Below are 7,838 nucleotides of genomic sequence, written 5' to 3'. Positions count from 1 at the left end.
GGAAGTCGGCCACAGCCATCTGAACACCCGGCCTGTGGATCACTTTGAATTTAAAAGGCTGTAAAGCGAGATACCAACGAGTGATCCGCGCGTTGGTGTCCTTCATGCGGTGGAGCCACTGCAGAGGGGCATGGTCCGAACAGAGGGTGAACTCCCGCCCCAGGAGATAATAGCGGAGGGTGAGGACGGCCCACCTGATGGCTAAACACTCTTTCTCCACGTTGCTGTACTTAGCCTCTCTCTTGGAGAGCTTGCGGCTAATGTACAGCACCGGCTGCTCCTCACCCTCTATCTCCTGGGACAGGACTGCACTCAGCCCCCTGTCCGACGCGTCTGTCTGCAACAAAAAGGGGAGAGAGAAATCAGGGGAATGAAGTAACGGCCTGCCACATAAAGCAGCCTTCACCTGGGTAAAGGCCTGCTGGCACAGCTCCGTCCACTGGACCGTATCTGGTGCATCCTTTTTAGTCAGATCAGTCAACGGGCTGGTGAGGTCCGAATAATTAGGAACAAACCTTCTGTAATATCCCGCCAGCCCGAGGAACTGTCTTACCTCCTTTTTGGTCTTGGGACGCGGACAGGTTGCAACCGCTGCTGTCTTATCAATTTGGGGACGCACCTGTCCATATCCCAAGTGGAAGCCCAGATACCTTACTTCCACGCGCCCAATTGCGCACTTCTTCGGGTTGGCCGTGAGCCCAGCTCCTCTCAACGATCTCAGGACAGCCCTCAAATGCTGCATATGCCACTGCTAATCATTACTAAAAATAATAATGTCATCCAGATAGGCAGCCGCATACGCAGCATGGGGCCGTTAGATCTTGTCTATGAGTCGCTGAAAGGTAGCCGGTGCCCCAAACAGCCTGAACGGAAGGGTCACGAATTGGTGTAATCCAAACGGCGTCGTGAAAGCGGTCTTTTCTTTGGATAATGGAGACAAGGGGATCTGCCAATACCCTTTTGTTAAGTCCAGTGTCGAATAAAAGCGAGCTGTACCAAGCCGGTCAAGCAATTCGTCCACACGCGGCATTGGATATGCGTCGAATTTCGACACTGCATTCACCTTGCGATAATCCACACAGAACCGCACTGAGCCGTCCGTTTTGGGAACCAAAACTATCGTGCTCGACCAGTTACTGCTGGATTCCTCTATTACCCCCATTTCAAGCATTGCCTCTAATTCTGCCTGAACCACTTTTTTTTTTGTGTTCAGGTAACCTATACGGCCGGCTGCGAATCACCACGCCCGGCTCGATCTCGATGTGGTGCTGAATGAGGTCAGAACGGCCCGGTAGGGGAGAGAACACGTCGGCAAACTCAGCCTGTAATTTGGAAACATCAGTGAGCTGTGAGGGCGAAAGGTGATCTCCCCCCGGGGCCAGAGCGAGGGATTGTTTTTTTACATTCGCCTCTGGCCCGAGATCATCCTCTCCGCTAATCACCGTCGCCAGCATCACTGACTCCGCCTCACTCCACTTTTTCAGGAGGTTGAGGTGATAAATTTGACGTGCCCCTCTCCTATCGGACCGTATTACTTCATAATCGAGATCACCAACTCGCCGTGTGACCTCAAACGGTCCTTGCCACTTCGCCAGTAATTTTGAGCTTGACGTGTGGAGTAATACGAGTACTTTCTCTCCCGGTGCAAATTTACGCAGATTAGTTCCCCTGTCATACAACCGGCACTGTCTGTCCTGAGCTTGTAACAAATTCTCCATAGATAGCCGCCCCAAAGTGTGGAGTTTTGTTCTCAAGTCCAGCACATACTGAATTTCATTTTTCGATTGAGATGGTCCGTCCTCCCAAGACTCTCTTAGGACATCCAGCACCCCACGGGGGTGGCGCCCAAAGAGAAGCTCAAAGGGGGAAAACCCCGTGGAGGCTTGCGGGACCTCTCGCACAGCGAACAACAGGGGTTCCAACCATTTATCCCAATTTTTGGCGTCTTCTTGAACGAACTTACGAATCATGGATTTAAGCGTGCGATTAAAACGTTCGACCAACCCGTCCGTTTGTGGGTGAAAGACGCTGGTTCGAATCGATTTAATGCCCAACAATTCGTACAGTTCGCGTAGCGTACGTGACAAACGCCGTGCCTTGATCAGTGAGGATTTCTTTCGGAATCCCCACTCGGGAGATTAAACTGAAGAGGGCGTCCGCAACACTCTTAGCGGAAATGTTGTGGAGAGCCACTGCTTCTGGATATCGTGTTGCATAATCCACAATGACTAATGCAAAACGATGCCCTCTCGCTGATCGCTCTAATGGCCCGATGAGGTCCATGCCAATTCGTTCGAAGGGGACCTGCATTAATGGAAGGGGGCGCAAAGGCGCTTTTGGAGTGGCCGGAGGATTTACCAGCTGACATTCACGACAAGACGCACACCACCTGCGCACGTTCTCGTGAATGCCCGGCCAAAAGAATCGGGTCATGAGGCGATTTAGTGTCGCTGTTTGTCCTAAGTGTCCAGCCATTGGGTTAGAGTGAGCCGCATGGAAAAGCATTTCCCTGCGGCTCTTTGGTACTAATAACTGGGTTGTATCTTCTTTTGATTGAGTGTCTTGGGTCACTTGATACAACCTATCTTTAATAATCGCAAAATAGGGATAAGTCAGTGGTCGTCCAGGCTGGAGAGGCTGACCGTCGATCGTGCTGACCCTCTCAAACGCATTTTTCAGCGCGTCATCTTGAGACTGCTCCAGGGGGAAATCATCACGGTCCGAGAGAATCAGTTCTGTTCCCCTGAGGCAGTCACCACTGGTCCCCGATCAGTCTCCCCCGCCTGCACCCGCACTTCCTTTCCCCGCGAACATCTACTCCAAGAGGCACCCGAACATAAACGTCCCAATAATTTATTAAATGCGGGCCAATTCGTCCCCAAAATTATCGGGTGCCGGAGGTGCGGATTAACTGCCACCTCCACACTATGCTTTTGTCCCCTAAATAGAATCCTGACTGACACCAACGGATAACTCGCGATATCCCCGTGCACACACCGTACCCTAACCATGCGGCCTGTATCCAATGCCCCGGATGAAATCAGGCTTTGATGCACAGAGGTTTGGTTACAACCTGAGTCCACCAAAGCCTGATATGTACACCCCTTGATACTCACTGGTATCTGGTACTGACCAGCTTGACCGGGGGCAACCTGCAGGTCGTCCGGGACCCGGATCAATGTCCCCACCTCCATCATTGGACGCCGGTCTATGAAGTGATCCCCGAAACGCCAGCAGGCCGGCCCAGACCTGCCCGCCGCTCCAGTGGCGGAGAACGGGCCGGATGATTGGCGTGGAGAGAGGGGAGAAGCAGGCGTGGGGTCCAGCCCGGCGGTGGCCACGAACGGCCGAAAATCCGTTCCACCCCGCCCCCGGGGCGGAACACGAGGCGGGCCGGGCGGACGGGACCTAGGTAAAGGGACAGGTCGGGAGAGAGAGAGAGAAGGAAGAGAGGGAGAGAGTGAGACAGATGGCAGGGGTTCGCCGACCCCTGGGCACGCCACCAAGTGGTCCTCCGCCAATTGGATGGCCGAATCCAGCGACGTGGGCCGGTGGCACTGGACCCACTCGGCGGTCTTCTTCGGGAGCCGAGTGGTGAACTGTTCCAGCACCACGCGATCGATCATCTGCTCCACGTCGCCTCCGTCGGCCATCAGCCATTTGCGGCACGAGTCCCGGAGCTGTTGGGCCAACACGAAGGGCCGGCCCGCCTCCCCCAGCTCCAAAGATCGAAACCGTTGACGATGCTGCTCGGGGGAGCGGCCGACCCGCTGTAGGATGGCCCTCTTGAGGTCGTTGAAGACCAGGAGGTTCTGGATGGGCAGCTGCTGTGCTGCCACCTGCGACTCGCCCGAAAGCAGCGGGACGAGCCGCATGGGCCACTGGTCCTGGGGCCAACCTGACACCTCGGCAGACTTCTCAAACAGGTCCAGGAAGGCCTCCGGGTCGTCTTGCGGGCCCATCTTCTGTAGTGGCAGCTGGAAGGGGGCAGCAGCTGCCGCGCTGGTCTCCGCGGGAACCTCCCGGTCTATCCAGCTCCGGAACCTCTCGCGGTCCTCCTGATGGCCCTGGATAATCGCCTCGAAGCGGCGCTCCTGGTCATTTCGGAGATCCAGCAGGGCCCGATGTTGTTCTTGATGAAGGACCGCGAGTGATGCGATGATGTCCGCAAACGGCTTTCCAGCGGCGGGGGATGCCTGCATGGCGGCGGCTTCCGTCTTCCCTCCCGGGTTTCGGCACCAGTGTGGTAAGGTTCTTGTGTAGAGGGAAGGAAGAGGACAGGGATCGGCTTTGGCTGCTGACAGTCTTTTTATTCTCACCAGAGAAAATATCAAACAAAACAAACAAAAGGACGGTGCAACGCACACTTAATAACTCCACATCCGAGGACGGGCTTCACTCCAATCAACGAGCAGGGCTCACACATCGACTGTCAGCAGACTCTCTCTCTCTCCCCCGCTCCTGCTTCTCCTGGCGTTTTATCCTGTCTCCACGCCAATTACTGGAACGAGAAACAGGTGTTCGTGATTTGCATTCAACCCGTTCAATCACCGCGCTTCCCCAGACGCTCCCTCCTGTTGCAGAACCCGCTAAACCACGCCCCCCTCGCCACTCTCTGCTTTAAAGGTGGGATAAAGATTTTTAAAACACTGTTGGACATTATTTGAAATCAACCCAAACAAACCCATCTCTCTCTTCATTGCTCCGCCTTAAACTCACTCTCCAATCCTATTCTTAACCACCCTGCACTGTGTAGGTCTCGAACCCCAGCCCGATCGCTGCTGCTGGGCGAGACAAGTGCAGTGCAATTTATGTAAACAGCATTCTCTAAAGGGCGTCAGTGTGCAGTAGTTTAACTGCAAAACTCATACTATCTGGCCACTGTTACACATGCAATGTGAGTGGTTGCTGTATATTGCAGCTGACACACAGCAAAATGCTTCACGAAAAATAAAGCACAGTTGATGAACGAACGACAAGGAAGCACAAAAAAATGAACGTACAGTACACAAGAGTAAATACAACGTGTTTGTTGTTAGTCGCCAACAACACAGCAGCTCCAGACAATCAAAACCCAGTGTTACTCACATTGGCGGGATCAAAGCAGCCTCCACGTCTGTTTTCATGCCTTCGCACTTAGCTCTCTCCAACGCTGGAAAGCAGTACATGTATTCTACAAACACTCTAAAAGGGTATTAAATAAAGTATAAATATCAAAAAGTTTAAGGGGGAGGGGGGTTGATGCTCTTGCTCTCACTCTGGTACCCCTTTTCCACCAAGGCAGTTTGAGTGCTGGTTCGGAGCCAGAGCCTAGTGTCAAATCAGTTCTTTGTCTTTCGACACACAAAGCACCAGCTCCGAACCAGGAAAAGTGGTTCGTAAGTAGCACCAATACATTGCTGGGCTAGAATTTACCAAATTTACCCGGTGTAATGGGGCAGACTCGGGGAGATCCATTTTGCAGCTTTATTAAGAATATCAGAGTCGTACAGGCGAGGGTCAAATACCAGCAAAGACAGTGTCAGAGGCAGGGCAGATCAGGGTAAAAAAAACAGGCGGATAGTCGAGACAGGCGGCAGACAAAGCAGGATAACCAGAAAACAGGCAGAGATATCAGTAGGCAGGCGGCGGGCAGACAACAGGGGTAATAGGCAGTCCAAGGTCAAACACAGGGGATAATACACAGGAAATGTAGCCGTGGCAAACAAGACTTCGCAAAGCATGGTGGGGTATGAAGGTCTTTTATAGTCCCGGAGATGTGGATCAGGTGGGGTGTAATCAGGCCAGGTACGGGGTTATGGGAAATGTAGTACAGGAGCAGTTAATACTCAGGTGAGGGCGCCCTCAGGTGGCGATCTGAGGGAGCCACAGAGGCCGAGTTTGTGACACCCGGAACAATTTGTCCCAAGAACTTTTTTTTTCCTCCAGACCTGTTGCTGATTGCATTTCCATAGCAGTCTAAAGTACTGTGCAGGTAAGTCCGGTGATGTAGGACTGTGTGTGACTTTCCAGAGTTTCTGCTGGATTTTGTCCTCCGTATATATAAGCCTAATAAAGCCTGAACCTTGTCATCAGTCCATCTGTCGTATTTTTTAAACAATTATTTTAACACATACCTTATAAACCACATTTTATTAAATACTTTTACAAAAAAAAGTTTTTCTCAATAAACAATTATTTCATTAATATATCTTATAAACCACATAAGTTAATAATAATAATAATAATAACAGTAAATAACAGTTATATTGTTAACAGTTATGCTTGTAACAGGTCAATTGCATATTTTCCACAACAACATACACAAATCTATAGCAAGTAGAGTCAAAAGTTAGGTATCGCTTGATAGAACACTTTTTAATTTTTTATAAAATATAAACTACATTACATTTGGACATTCTCATGCTGATAAAACACAAAAGTACATCTAATTTTTGTTATAATTTTACATATCTTTCATATTTGACATGCAAACATTCAGGAAGGAAATAAGAGGAGGAAAACTATTCTCCCCTACATGTGAGCTGCATCTAGATCACATTTTGTGGGGATAGCATAAAGTAATCAAAAGTTACAGCATTTGGAACCAAGGAAGCCTTTTTGTTTAGCTCTCTAATGGGCATTTTTAAAATAATTTTACAAGAGATTCCGTGAGTAATTTATCATGATCGACACAATGGATTTTGTTGTTTTTGGGCTCATTTTAGGCTAATCATAAAAATCTGCTTTAAATGATGATGTGATGATCTATGATCTATACATTTTTCATTAAATTGTGAGCAAAAAGTGCCACGTGAAAACTACATATCCAGGGTATCCACGGAGCATTAAAAGTCATGAAATGGATTTTGCAAAAATTAAGGCCTTGAATGGCATTAAAAAGCATTTAATTTTATTCCTATAGGCATTAAATTTTTTAGATAGTTTTGAAGAAAAATAATACTACCAAGTTTATTTTGAATCAAGCCTAAATAATTAATAACTTTGATTTGATGTTGCAAAATATGTACATTTGTGTGATACACACACAGAACCAGTTTGGTAATTGCCTCCGGCCGGTGCAAAATTGTTGTAAGGCAGGCTGGGACCTGGAGACGGAAGGCTGCATCAGTGTTGCCAACTTAGCGACTTTTTCAGACCCCTTTTGCGACTTTTTCCCAAGAAACCGCGTTGTGACAAATATACTGACTTGTTAACCTGATCTATCTTCCGAGACCAACCGGTACTGCCGCACAAGTGCGAGATCTTGCTTTCCTGCTGCATATAGCCAAAATCACTGCAAATGTCTATCTTATGTGTATAGTGATTTTGTCAGACATCGTCTCTATTATAAATAAGGATTTTAGTGCTGGTTAAGGACCTGATTAAAATTTCAATACCAAAAAAACAACAACAACAAAAAAACACAGCAACTTGGGAATCACCAAAACACGAGTATGACTGATTTTATTACATCTAGTGTTAGTGGCGATTGTTAGTGGCGATTGAGTGGATAATAATAGGCTGTATGTAGGCTACTGACGATAACAAGGTTGCGCTGTTGAGGCTCGCGCAGCATCTTGAGGAGAAATGGAAACATGAGCGAAGCACACACAAAAAGAAACTTGGTTACACATACTGCAGTAAAAATTCAAAATGTGGATTTTTTATAACTTCAAACTGGTAAGCAAAACTACATGACCAAGAATGCTGTTTTCCTAAACAGGCTACCATCACGATTAAGAACGTGACACTGATTTCATACAACAGTTCAATTAACAAATAGTTAATATTAAGCCACTTACATTTTAGAAGGAACATTGACTGTTTTTGTTCTATTTGTCAGCGAAAATAGTTTC

The sequence above is a fragment of the Chanodichthys erythropterus genome, chromosome 8 (genome assembly GCF_024489055.1).
Source record: "Chanodichthys erythropterus isolate Z2021 chromosome 8, ASM2448905v1, whole genome shotgun sequence".
NCBI classification, from domain to species: domain Eukaryota; kingdom Metazoa; phylum Chordata; class Actinopteri; order Cypriniformes; family Xenocyprididae; genus Chanodichthys; species Chanodichthys erythropterus.
The sequence above is the reverse complement of the archived record's forward strand: the minus strand, read 5'-3'. Positions refer to the sequence as shown.